At 48.7% G+C, this 14,619-nt stretch overlaps 1 protein-coding gene across 1 annotated transcript in view; it reads right to left on the minus strand.

Moving 5' to 3' along the window:
• The window catches only part of LOC116427989 (amyloid beta precursor protein binding family B member 1), a 201,438-nt gene extending 192,835 nt beyond the window's left edge, over positions 1-8,603 (minus strand). The window contains exon 1 of the mRNA XM_031978999.2: positions 8,279-8,603. The gene's annotated coding sequence lies outside the window, so the exon portion shown is untranslated. The remainder of the gene's footprint in view (positions 1-8,278) is intronic.
• Between the last annotated feature and the right edge of the window lie 6,016 nt (positions 8,604-14,619).

Raw genomic sequence — 14,619 nt, forward strand, 5'->3', positions numbered from 1 at the left:
CCGGGCGGACGGTACAAACCCCAATATTGTCGGAAGAAAGGCGGATAAGCCTGTCCCCGTTACAATGGGACCTTTCCTGAATGGAGGTGTCGAAATTGTTGAATCTATGGTACACGGATCTCGCCAGCCAGAGTCGTTTAAGACGCGATGAAAATTCAACAGGATCTTTCAGGCCGCGGCCGGGATAGGAACGGTATTGGTTACGGAATAAATGACGGAGAATTGTTTCGCGAACAATGTTACCCCGCTCGCCCCCTTCCCCTCCGATATGCATATTCATACGCGTGTCTACGTACGCGAGGTGCCGTCCATTCAACGGAGTAACAGGTGCACGGTCGGTCCCTTCCCCTCTGCTGGAAACGTTCCGCGTTTCCCATCGGTCGAGTTTCGATATTAGAAACGCAAGATTACTGCCATCCGAAAATCAAGTTGAACAAGTGGAAAGATGGAGATGAAGTTGGAAGGTGTGAGAAAATTGATTTCTCTTACAGATATTTAATATTGTACGCTTTAAGAATATTTATTCAGAATTTGAGACGGTAATTTTAGAAGATGTGGGAGATGAAGATAGCTTTCTAGGTGTCCGACTCATCTCTCATTTAATCGTATCCAGAAGTACTAAAATTATGAAAGAGAATTTTTAGATGCACCATAAAAAGAGTAAAAGATGCGCGCTCACGGTAATGTGCAAGCTTTCTTAAAAAGGAGTACCTGGGGAGGACGTCAATGTTTAGGCCTCCCCTAAATACATATTCGTGCTCAATGGCGCCAATATAAAGGAAAGGAATGAAGAGCATCGAGGAAAAGAGGAAGTCGTAAGAGGGCACGCGTAGCGATACGACAAGGCATTTCCTGACCTTAAAACTTTTACAGGTCCCGCACAGAATGCAACAGTCAAAGGTATTTTATAGGTCTGTCGGCTGCCGGTGGCAATGTTCCTATCCCCCGAACATGTATTACTCGCGGCCATAAACTTACAGCCGGAAATCGATCTCGTTTTTACCGTCGCGCGGGAACCAATCGTAAAATAAAATCCAGAAGGAGCCAATGTTTCGGAATTTTCAAAACGACGGGACGCCGGCCCGTGTGTACGCGCGTGTGCGTGTATGTGTATATGCCGCGCGCCGCGAAATGTACCGCCACCCCCTACGCGAAAGTGGAACGGTTCTCCCGTTCCCCTTATTATCCGCGCGCATTTTCCCCCTCTCCCCCTGCCGTCTGTTCCTGTTTCGTTTCTCGTTGTCCCGTCCCACGGCGCTTGACACGCGAGGGGAAAAGGAGGTAAAAATCGTCTGTCTAGATATCCCGCGTCTCCCGGGTGAGATAAGATCCGTGAAAAAAGGAGGCGAACTACCGGCGCGGAGAAAGAAGGAAAAAAGGTCGCGAGACATTGCCGCGAACCTCGCGGATGGAAATTGAATTTCCAGGTCGAAAGTTCTCGAGAGACACCCTCCGTTACTCGGCCCGTTGTAACACAACACGAGGTTTCTTCGCGAGGCATCATAGACGCGACTGGATGAAGTCCGTGGACCGGTTCACAGGGAACGGCGCGCCGCTGCTCGCAGCAGATTAGTATCCCTCGTGGAAGATAAAAAGAAGAAAACAGGGCAGAAGGATCGATTCACCGTCGAAACCCGGGGAATTCCATTGCGATTACGAGTCACCGCGTAACCGCGAACGAGTCGGTTAATTCTTTTCCCCGTTCTCCCCCGTTTTTTCTCCCCCAACGACCGTAATATTTCACATTTCCATATTACTCGGCCAGATTTGCTGGCTTCAGTACTCGGCGCCGTTACTTTAAACCGCCTTTTCACTGCAATTTTCCCGTACGAGCGACTCGCAGACCTCTTGCCGTGACGCAGGTACATTCACGGGCTAAATTACATGGTGCCGGGGCGCAATACGTAATTAGAGGCGCGTGAAAATAAATATTTCGCTTGCCGCCGTCTTAGCCAGCTACACGCGCGCGGACGGTCCACCTTTATTTTCCGGCTGTTTCCCTTCCGAGCGAGAGGCGAAGCGAAATCTTTCGCGAGCACCCGGATTTTCCTCGTTCCGTCCACTGTGAATATTTAACTCTCAAAGACCCTCGTGAGTGAAATTTCATAGCGCCCGGTTTGTGTTCTGGTATTATTAGAAAATGTTATAACCGATGTTTTTAATTTGTCGACTGTTTATTTAGACTATCGGTTATCTAACTATGTAAACGTTATCACGGTAACGTAACAATAACGAAGCAATTAGAAGCTAAAGGTCGGGAGTGTTGATATTTCTAAGCAGATTTCTTGAGGTCAGACCGGTTCGACTCGCGATTTTTAATGTCATGCATCGTCGAGTTTCTAAATCATCCTCGCGATTATTGAATGGGATGGTGGCGCGGATAACTCCATAAATTCAGTGTCACGGGCCAGTTACTATCCGGAACGAGAGTTCCCGTAGTGGCCCGTAGTATCAGAATTAAGTGTAAACCTATAGATTCGAGGATCCCTTTCGGAATCCTTATGGGGTCGTTATCGAAGGAAACGACGCTGAAAGCGAGTGGCTTTCTGGTCAATAGCAGTTAGCGGTGCACGTGAGACCAGCACGCAAATATTGATTACGGATAGTCCTTGGCGAAACCGTCGCGAATAAGCTCGAATATGCATTACTGGCATTCACTCGAAACGAGTAGCAACGGGACTGGAAAGTACACCATGAATATGTGAACGGGTGAATGCGCGGTAATTTCGTTTGAAGGAGAAAATTTCTCTTCTTTACCTTTCGAGCAACTTCTCTTCTTTTTTTCTCCCTCTGTTTCTTTTCACGAGCGTTACCTTCAAAGAGGTATCCTTGTACAAATTGGAAAATCGTAACGAGGTGTAGAACACGGGAAAACAGGACGCGGGATGATCAAAGAAGACGGCAACGGGAGAGGGAAACGCGGAATCGGAATATGAAAATTGTAGGAATTGAAAGCACCTGCGCGCACAATTCATTAAGCATTATTTGTATGCTAATACGGGATATTTGAATTTTATTAAAAAGTACACGGACGTTGCCTGTATTTCCTGGAGGTAACCCTAACATCTTCCTCGCCCTCTTCTTCCCTCCTAACTGATCTTCTCGAGCATCCAGACACGCCCTTCATCGACCGTTCCTTTCGCGAATTAAGCTCGGGATAAGGTGGTATCCGAAGGCGAGTAAGGGTGAGAAAGTCAAGGGCAAGGGCGTGGGCGTAAAACCGAGTCGAAAAAGAGGATGTACGGGGAATGGAACTGGAACACAGTCGAAACCGCCTCGGAATAAGGGAGAATGCGTGTATTTTCCTTTCCTCCGCGCTACTCTATTGCCCGTTCGTTCGGCAGTAAATATTTCTTTTACGCCATCTACATTTTGCAAACTGTCCGTGAAACGCTGCGAACATTTTCTGAATACAATCCCCGGTTCCTGTGAGCGTTTCCGTTGAATATAAAGAGACTTCAGCCCCGGATTAAATTTCGGATCAAGCGATATTCGAGGATGACTGACAACGTTGAGCCGCGCCGAAGAGGGTGTAAAGTAAGGTCGAACGGAGGGTGTTACCCGTTTTACCTGCTGCTCCAACCCTTTCTGCAAGGGGAAGGGCTTCTCTCTGCAACGCCTCGCTAAAGAAACAAGCCCCTTAAATTTTACGAATTCCGAGAAGCAGAGTCTCGTAATGGTCACCATAAATTCATCCCTCCAGCCCTTAACCTTGCCAGACCCGAGTTACATAATCAGCTTTAAAACTTTAGTTGGCTATCGACGAATGAGACGCCAGGCGAAATATGCCCGTTCGGGCCCCTGCTAATCGATCAAAGCGATAACAATAGAAAGGTTTACAACTCTGTCGAAGTGTAGAATTCCAATGTATAATGGACTATTCGTTATATAAGCCCTTGTGCTTTACAATCACTTTTAGCTACGATCATTGAAACCTTACCGTGATTAGTATATTAAAAGAAAGATAATTCTATGTTTTGTGAATTGAAGCTGGACAACATAAGAGTAAACTTTCATTTCGACTTAACGTAATTTATTAAATTACGTTTAATGTTTTCAAAGATTTGTTTCAATGATACGAGCCAAGAGGTTAATATGATGTTTTTAATTAACAACCAAAAGCTCAGCATTCTGTATATCCAGTGAAATATATTCAACAGAATTAATGCGAATATAATTTCATAGCGACTTGGTGAAACAGATTAACAAACGACTCGTTACTGTTAATGCGGGAACGACATCAGCGACAAGACAACCTCATTTCGCAGCAGCCGGGGAACAGCGAGTAAACATCTTGAAAGAAAATCCTCGATGCAAATCTGGTATGAAACTTTGCTTGTCCACGATTCGTCGGTACTCGGCAATGTTCTATACGAGCCTTGCTCGACAGAAACTTCAGCAATTACGGTGTCGAAAACCCAATTAACATTGCCACAACGCCGCGTATTTTCAATAGAGGATACGAGAAACTTGGCACAAAGGAGTGCTTTCTATTCTTACCGGAGGCGAAGTTAAACAGTACCAAGAAATTGGTGCACTGATATTTCAGAAGTTAAAAACACCGCGCAAAAGATTGAAACTATTTAGGAAGGGTTGATTCTGCACGAAGCCAACAGCCGAAAATGTGAAATACAACTTTTTAATGCAAAACATTATCGCCAAGAAAGTCAACTTCGAAACCTTATTAGATACACGTGTATGCAGTAAATTACAAAATTATAAAACACGAACGTACACGTTGATAAGTTTTCATACAACGGCACGCTACAAAAAATTCGACTTTAAGTTTGTTCTAACAAGGGATGAACTATAATATTAGATTTTCTCTTGGTTCTACGCGAAACGTTACGAAATACCTCGCACAACGAAGCGCAATATTTTTTTCCGAGTTGGCACCTTCAAATTAGTGAACTCGAAGGTAGCACGAGGAATGCACCGTGGAAAGGGCTGGTAAACTTTATAGTTTCCTCTTAATTAGAACACAGTACCCAGATGTACAGCACGAGGATCTTCTTCTTCGTGACCCGCATACGCCGTTTGAAAATTTCCCCGTGGACCAGGCGCGTCGTGGCACGTGAGATCACGTGTGATCGAACGACAAAGGGATAGCTGCCGGCTAAAGGAAAACGGTTCGTGGATTTAATCGAATCAGCCCCAAGATTTCTGTTTCTGCTAATAGCGTTCCCAAAAATCGAATGTCGGCCCAGGACCGTATTTCGCTCCGTTTCCTCTCGATCGATGTCTTAATTGGATTATAGGAAGTCCATTTACCGATGGTGCGTGCCCCAGTGATAGAGGAAACACGGGTAACAAACGCGAACGAGAGGCTAACGGGAAAAAAAGGAATTCCGTCTGTCGAACTTATAAATGATCGCCCCTCGTCCCGATTTCATTTCACGAGCCGTCGCACAGCTAGACGCTTCTTCCTCCCCGTCATAATTGTCATAACTTCCTGCATTTTCCTCGGCCTTTTATATCGCCGACCGTTCCCTCGTTCTCCTCTACTCTCCCGTCCCCGTTTCCATGTTCGCGAGAGTAGGGCGGACGCGAACCACCCCCGAAACTACCGCCGCAGAGAGAAGACATTAGAAATAAATTGCCGAGATACGTCAGAAACTGATAAAGTATCCCCGAAGAGGCAATATTAGCAAAGAGGACTGCGGCAATAACTCTCGTCGTCGGTGATCGAAAATTTCAGCCTCGCGACGGGTTGAATTATTCGTGCAACGAATCGGATCGCAGCATCCTTATTTCACGTTTCCCGGCCCGTTCGGCGTTACCTGCCACCCCCGCCGCCGCGCCGTCGCCGCGTTCGATTTCCTCTCGAACGGGGGGCCGGCCAATGAGATTTCCGAGGAACGGCCGGGGTCCGAAAGTTAAACGGAGAAATTTCAGTAGACGGCCACCGGCCGGCGCGCGAAGGGCGAAGTAACGAATTTCAGGAAACATTAAGCTCCCTTCGTGACGGGGCGAAGGTCCGTCCGAGTAGCTAGGGGATGACGTCGGGTTAAGGTCAGGCCGAGCGGCCGATTTCAGGATTCCCTCTTTCTGTAACCGATCGCGAGGGGATCGCGCGAGATGTCGTCGAAGACGAACTCAAGGGAAAGATTGAGAGAGAGAAAGAGAGAGAGAGAGAAGAGCAGAGGACGAGGGAGGGAAAGTTAGAAAAAGAGAGACTGTGGCCAAAAGGTAAAAGAGGAGAGCGAGAGAGAGTGGAGTATTGACGTTGTGCCGCTTTTAAATATTGCATCCAAGTCACGTTCAGGACCGTATCCTCTCCACCCCCAAGCCTGAGCCCAATGCCCCCACCGTCAACCTCGAGTCACCCCCTTCCCCTTTTTCCGACCCCACCAGCCAAGCGGCTGGGCCGAACGTCGCATAACTACCGCAAGGTTTCCAGGGAGACAAAGGAAAAGCCTGGAGGAAAGAAGACAGGACGCGCGAGAGCGGCGTGGCACAGGGGGTGGCAAGAAACAAGGGGAGATCGAGGGAAGAAAAAACATCCGTGGCCAGTCTCTTTCTCCCCGCGGCGCGGCGTAAAGAAGGTAACGAAGAAAAAAAACGAGAGTAGGGTGGAATGGGGGCGAGAAACGAGAGAAGGAGTACGAGAAGGGTGGAAGCGAAAAAATAATGCGCGTAGAGCGGTTCGGACGTTCGTGCGGGAGACACGTTCGACGCTTCGGGAGAATGGGAACGGGAGAATGAAAGAGAGAAAGCAGAAAAGGAAAGAGGTCCGCCGAGCCGGGACGCGAAACTGTGGTTCTGCTCCCTTTGTCGTCCCTTAACCCTTTGTCGGCGCCGCGATCGTCATTAGAGTCATTTTCTAAACGATTTATTTAACGTAGCCGCGCGCGCGAGTGGCTAGTTGAGCGTCGATCGGCTGAGGGTATCGCGAGTTCGAGAAACCGATCGATCGATGGTGCACGATTTTCACGGGATACGTGTCGATTCGTCGGCCAGAAGCGAGAATCAACGGGAATCACGTTCACGAAGTTGTACTGCACTGCGTAAAAACTTTCGGAGCCGGAAGAAGGTAAGGAAAACCGAGCGCGCGTGGTTAGCTGACCTTTATCCCGATCCCCTTCCGCGATCCTCGAACATCATCCCTGCCGATCGATCGGGGCCTGATCGACGCGTTCAACAATTTATTTCCACCCTCGGCCCTCCCACGGTTTCCGAGTAGGACTCGTCCCTACGCGAGAACAACTGCAGCCACTTCCGAGTATCGACCTGCCGCAATGAAAATATATAAAATTCTCTAGGCACCCCGCTTGGGATCCGCGTCTCGGGACTCGCGCGAGCGGCGTGTCCTCGCGGCGCTAGTCAGCTTATCTTATCGACTATCGGGGCCGAATTAACCGTGTCAAGGACGGAAATTAAGATATTGACCTCGGCGGGGGTGAGTCGGAAAGTGTGTCACAAAATGCACAAGCAGCGCCCTAAAATTGTTTAAATTAACCAGCGAATATATAAAACCGTCTACCACGAAATAAACTCATTGTTTAATAACCGTGCATCGCGCGACGCGTCTGCGTGAAATATTCAACGATCACGGGACTGCGTAACAAAATTTAATGGCGTCCGGTTCAAAATTCACCGGAAGTTACCACGGAGCCAGCGAAACGTTGCGTCGTCGCGTACATGGCTAACAATGGAGAACAATCTTAAAAACCCGTTGAAAAACGCGGAAACTAACATGCCCGTTATCAAAGTATCTACGCCACTCGCGGGCACAATAAAATCACCGTGGCTCTCCCAGAGAGAAAATAAATTTTTATTTTTGCAAGCCATAAAAATAGTGAGCGACCCGGGGTAAGATAATGTCGACCCTAACAGGAACTCATCTCACCTTTCCACAGGACACGAGCGACGCGAGGAATTAACTTGTATCGCGGTAGGTTTCGCGCGCGATTAAAAATTAATAGGACTGCCGCATCGGGACGATAAACGTAACGCGACGACATTTCGTGCGGGAGGCGCGTAAAAACCGCGGGGAATAAAAAAAGAGACCGTTCGTCGATACGACGTCCGTGACGCTTCGACGGCCGTAACATTTGCCCTTAAAAATTTTCGCGCGAAACGGCCGCTCGGCACGCGAATGGACCTATAGAACGAGCCAATTCGAGCCAGTGGAACGCGAGTTTCGAACGTCCCGGGAACACGGGACGCGGGTGACAGCGATTTTGAAACGGCCGCGGGCGACGCGGCTCATCCTTCGAACTAGTCGGGCCGCGGGAGAACGAAACGGGGAAAAGAAAAGAGCGGACAGCCTACTTACCGTGTGCGCGAGGCGGGAGCGTTTTCTCCGACGGTTATTCGAAGAAAATCTGCGATGTGTCAGCTGATTCTTCTTTTGTCTCTTCTAGGTTCACGGTTCGAACGGTTCACCCGTGCCGCAACACGCGAGAACGTGGGGGGTGACGGGCGCGTGATAGTGGAGCGAGAATGAATACGTGCGACACTGTACCGTTACACGGTGCGAAAACGAAGGGAGCGACACACAGCGCCAGGACAAGGTTAGAAACGCCGAAATGCCTCGGTGACGAGCGCAGAGCGGAACGTCTAGTTCGCCTCGAGGGCGTCGCGGCGCTGCCAGGCGACGATGCGACCGCGTTCCTACGATCCCCCCACGAATCTGTCCCCCGTTTCGTGCCTTTCTCCCGCGCAAACGCTATTGGCCACCCCCTCCGATCCTCCCACCAACTGTCGGACTCGGGGTATGTCGGTATTTCGACCAACCTGCTGTTCGCTAATTTCCACGATTACCCTCCGCCGATCCCCCTCCCCGCCGCACGGCACTGCTCCGCGTAACAACTATCGGAACGATCTTCCAAAATTTCTACCTGCCGATCCCGACGTGTTCACCTTTCACGCGGCAATGACCACTCGTTAATTACCGCTGCCTTTAACGCTCGTTTAAGTAACTACGCATCGAGCTTCCGAATTGGCGCCAGTTCGAACCGCACTGCCCGTTACTTGCAGGCGCTGCCGATGATTCGGTTTTTGAAAACCAAGCTGCGAGCTACGTTTAATACGATTTATAAGTTGTATTGTATTGTTTAACAGTATTTATTGTGGAAAATCGGTAAATGTATCACCTGGACTGGTACCGTCTGGAGCTTCTAACGTCTACGTTTGAACTAGTCAAAAGTGAGTCAAAATTTAAATCGATGAAAATTGAAAGAGGAAATAATTGGAAAGGATCTTGTATAAAATCGTAGAATTAATTATTTAGTTGTCCCATATCAGTTTTATATTTGTTTGTTAGATTATTTACAGAGGGAATGCACATATTTAGTCTCTCAACGACTAGCACGTCAACGGTCTTGGACAATGGCGGCTGCGCTGTAAGGAGGAGACCGGTATCGTGCGATTTGGTTGCGTTGTATTTATTGTTTAAACAAAGGTAAGCACACAGGAACATTGTTTAACGACTAAAGTAAACATAACCTCTTATTCGAGTAACGTAAATAACATTAAACGTAATGTTCATCACGTCCAATAGAAAGTTGCTCGCGGTACCGGGTGTCTTGCATATAGTTGCACGTTGGATAACCAAAAACTTGGTCGCACGGGGGACCGGGACGTCGATGTAACATATGGGGACATTTCAGAGTTATTATAAATGAAACATCAGTCTTCCAGCAGAACGCGTGACGGTGGACGTCGATTGGTGAGTGCCTTTAAATAATTTCATATTAATTACTAGAATTTGGCCACAGCTCGTGTGCGACGCAGTCATAACGGGCCCGTATGCCGCCATTATCGAATTACAATTGGAACGTACAATTCGGACGCAACACGGTGTCGCGACAATAGGCTGGCGAGCAAAACTCGATAAAAGCGGCAACACTCCGAAAACTGAAAAGCTTACGTGCGCAGTGGTCAGGCGTTCCCCCGGATAATCGGAATCCCGTTAATGATTATAATAGACAATGGGTTTAGGGAAGCGTGGCACGAGCCTGGTGTTTGTGTACTTGGCCAGGTGGACGGCGGGGCGGAGGGGGTGAGCTTGTGTAAAAGTGAATCGCGGCCTCGTGGCCCGCGCTTCTACGACACTATAGCAAAAATCAATACCAGCTGCTACGCGCGTCTGCAATTTACTGTTTATCTTATGGTCTTTCGAATGTATCAATTCCGTTTCCTGTTTTTGTTGAAACGCGCAACGGCCGGGGTGTCGCCCGCGATAATCCGTATCGCTCGACCCGCTAAGCAAACTCAATTGCGAATGGAACGCCGCGGGGTTAAATAGCGACACATTCGAACTTCATCATACGGCGAGATAAAACGTATGATATTTATTGAACGGTTCCCCGCTATAGACTCGTGCTCTTGAAAATATTTGATCGCTTGTTACATGGACAATGGGCTTTGTCTTTTTAACGGAACGGATAGGAATGAATGATTGAATTATTGTCGCAATAATTATAAAATGGTATTTATGGTAATATAAAGCGATGTATTTTGAATCGTTTGATTGATATATTTGATTTGTTTCTTTAGCTAACAAGGGTATGACAAATTGTAATTTTAGTTTGAAATAACTTTAAATAACTTCAGTTAGAATTGGAAATTCTGTTCTGTAAAGTACTGCAAGATAACATCGATACAGTCGTTTGTTCTTGAAGGAAATTACATTTTTCATTTTCAAAAGACAATGCTGTCTTGGGCAGTTCATTTCATTCAATACCTTTGTATCAGGATTAATAGTAGCTTCGTGATATTCAAAAAGAATTACTTCATTTATTTCATCGTTCGGAGATAAAAGGCAGGAGAAAGAGGTAGAAGAGAACAATTGGATCGCGTTTTTCCTTGCGCGCCGGCGTCTTCGCCATTTCGAATTAAATGCGACGAGGTGACCGTAGCGTTTACAAATATCGCGCGATCTTCTATTTGTTAATTATTCCGACTGCTAAGTCAGACGGAAACGATTACCTTGAGAAAAATTCAATTTCCCGTGTAATTTTGCGTACCGTGGCCTCGGGTGGCCGTTTATTTATTAAAACACTCAGTGGCATGAACCTCTTTAAATCACGCGTATCCCTCGAGTACTCCTGTCTCTCTAATATTTATTCATCTCATTCGAGCTGACCGCCGTTGCCACGAACGGGAATTCGGTATCAGGCAAACGTCCGTCTGAAATCGGCTAATGTAATATTGAACGCTTCCTCCTTGATCAGTGACCCCAATATCAGTCGATGATCCAACAAAAAACCTCTGCAAATTCACCCTCACAGCTCGGCTTTCAACAACTCGAGTATAACCCCTTTACGTCTACGTAAAAATAACCCTATCCGTCACGTACCGCCTACAATATTTAACTCCGCCATCCCCAATTCTTCTCATTACCGCAAAAAACAATTCGCTTCCATTGGAAACTCGCCGGCAATAGGGGAAAAAAGGAAAACCTTCGCACGCGTCGAGCGATGCGCACCCCTAACACAGTTTCCAGTGCGCGTCACAACAGGCTTGTTTGTCGTGGGTAATTTGCGGAGTATTAACCCGCCACGGCTATAAAACGCCTAAGAATTCCTCGGCCGTCGAAAACATGAGCGTTATATAAACTCGACACGCGGGTACATTAAAGTTGCATAAAATTAATTAACGTGCCGCTGCGCCTGACAGGAAATTAACAACCATTGTGTCGCGGGGGTATATCAATTTATTAGGTTCAGCCGCGCGGTTCATAGCGTGAAAGCGTGTACGGACATTAAACGATTATATTTTCGAGCCGGCGGCGGCGGCGGCGGCGACGACTAGCCCCGACCGGCCCGTGCAAGCGAGCCGCGTTGATCGGGGTCGCCTCGGCCGGTTTACACGTCAAAGTTTACCAAAGGTTCTTCAGGGCCGATGCACCGGACCTCTCCCCATCGTTCCGGTGCACACCGCACCGTCGTTGGACACTGTGCTCATTATCGCGCGCACCGGCTATGAACCCCCGACACCCGGAATACCAAACGACCACCGATCCTCGTCGATGTGTTACATAAGGATACACCGCACGTGGACCCGTTAACCCGTCTCTGTGTTATAATAACACGTACTTATAGAAATAGTCGTAACGAAGGGGTATGTACAGACATGTCCGTGCGCGCGCGCACCACCATACCAGTATTACCAGCATCCCGTCCGGACAGAATGGGGTGAGCCAAGGCGAGCGCATTAGGGGTGGGTGATTGTAATTTCACACATGACGTAACGCATCCTCTCCCACCCCTCTGTTTTCTGCCGTCACCACCCCTCCCCGTCACGTCGTTTCGCCTCGCCTCACCTCGCCACTCCCCTGTAGTATTTTGGTTTCGTACGTGCGGCATATGCGTATCCGCGCATACCATAGAAAGGATAATCCTCCTGCCCACCTCCTCGCGTGCCCGAATGCAACCCTCCTTCCTTTTGTCTGCGCCATATCCTCCCGTCACTCCGCCTCTATCCGGCCAACGGATCTCGCTTCGTGCGCGCTCTTTCCTCGCGGCAGCTAGTACCGTCGCGGAACCGCAACCGTGTCGGTAGCGACAACCAGACTGATGGTTCCGCGCTGATTAGAATTTTCGGTCGGGAGCGCGACACCGATAGCTGTCGGGCGCACAGTCGATGGGGGTTGCGCGGTGAAGACGGCACGCTCGCGAGAGTTCAGCCGCGTTATGAAATTCTGTTTGTCGTTAGACGCTCGTGACGTGCCGCGCGCCACGTCGGGGCGTCTTATTAAGAGCGGTTCATTACGCGCGAGTGACTGAAGGAATACATCGAAGGATAATTGAAGGATGCACCGTCGTTCATTGTCAACGCACGTCCCCGCAGCCGACGTCCCGCCGTATTTTCTTACTCCTCGACGTGTCTGGAGTTAGAACTCATTTTCGCACTGCCGACTACCTACACACTCGCATTTCCCTGCTGATTAAAATCTCGGCCCGCACGGACGACGCCGGGGGATGAGTCGCGGGATCATGAAGGATGATATTATACGGACGCGCAACCCGTTTCTTTTGGGGGTGAAAATGGGTATAAAGCTAGCGGACAGGGAACATCGGCCAAACGAATATTTTATACCTGGCGGAAGTTCATTAACTCGGAAAAATGTTATGCAAATCTTGGTAGTTGTTACAGGCCGGCGGTACACGCCGAGAAGTTTGTTCATTAAAAGCACTAGTCGCCCAAGGGATTGTTGATCATTCCTTTAATTAAATGCACTTTATCTTCGGATAGCTTTGGCAATTAATTCCCGCGCAAACTTTGCATAGCTTTGCGCCACATTCGGGCTCCGCGTTCCCATTTGTTCGCCGTTCGAGCGCTGTAGTGGGATCGAGAAGCCAGCAGCGGGGGGGTTGCCTGTTTCTTTCGCGTAACCAGAGCGAGTCGATGCACCTTGCCCCGCAGGCCGTCTTTAAACATTCAAGGGAGTTATACGTACATCTCTGGTCTGCCAAATATCTCTTCCACCTCATCCTTCGCACGCTTCTTTCAGTGATATTTAATATCACCAAACTGGCGTTAGCCGGTAAGAAACAGCGACGAAGACGGGAGATGAACGCCGCGTAGGAGGAACGGAGAAAGTCGTCGCGAAGGGATGAGGTTCGGATGGGAGCGCCTTATCAAAAATTAAAATTTCATTCGGCCAGACCCAGCTTCTCTATCTAGATCCTCGGGGCGGTTTAGAGCCACCGGAAGCGAAAGTACCAGTGCCGAGAAGATGGAGGCGAATCTCTAATCGTGAGAAACTAACTTTCCCTTCGCGAAAGTTCCACGCCACCGTCGTTCGGTCCCACCCTTCCGCCATTCGCTAGCGATTCTCTTCGTTCTCTTCGAATTTATTCTCTAGCCTGCTGGCTCTGGATTTGAGCAGCGTACATTTGAATTTATGACCTTTCCTCCAATCGATGCCTCGTGCACCAGTGCCTCGGACTCGCGCGAGCGAAGCTCGAGCTTTTACCGGCTACGCGATGTTCGTCCGCGCGTAATCGAGTAACGATGACGATCCGGCAGCGCTTTATAATCGCCTTTCATTGTGTCCGCCCGTTCTCCAACTCGCTTACCGGAGGTTTAATTGCTCATCCCCCTTTATCAACGATGTAAATAAACTCGGCAGATGGAATATGAATCGTCGTTCCCGGCCAGCTTCCGCTCCCTATGTCGGTCACGATAAAAATGCAAAAAAATGTAATTTAAAGACGAGCCACCGAGCCCCGTGCTAGCCACTTTTAATCCCGGCGCCCGACCGCTACGCCGAGCTTTATCGTCGCGTTACAAAGGCTGTTAACATCCGCCTGGGAAAAAGATTTAGACGCGCAATTACGTGGTTGGATCTCGAGCGGAACGGGAAGAACGGCCTCCGCGGAAGTCGAGCCGTTCGCGGCACAATTTCCTTTTTTGCGGCGGCGACAGACGCGGGCCAGTAATACGGAATTAATTGGAACGCCTATTGCAAACAGTCAGTGTACATATTTCGATGTTCGCAGGGCACGGTCTCGCGAGCGACGGTTAATTAATTCCGACCGGATAGTTTACTCGGCGCCGAACCGCGTTCCGCGAAAAATCTTTCGCAAACCATCGGTAATGGATTTGTCTCCGATTTAAAGGCTTCGAAAATTCGATTTGCCTTGTTACAAGAGAAGTTATCGAACC

This window comes from Nomia melanderi, chromosome 6, assembly GCF_051020985.1.
Source record: "Nomia melanderi isolate GNS246 chromosome 6, iyNomMela1, whole genome shotgun sequence".
Lineage (NCBI taxonomy): Eukaryota > Metazoa > Arthropoda > Insecta > Hymenoptera > Halictidae > Nomia > Nomia melanderi.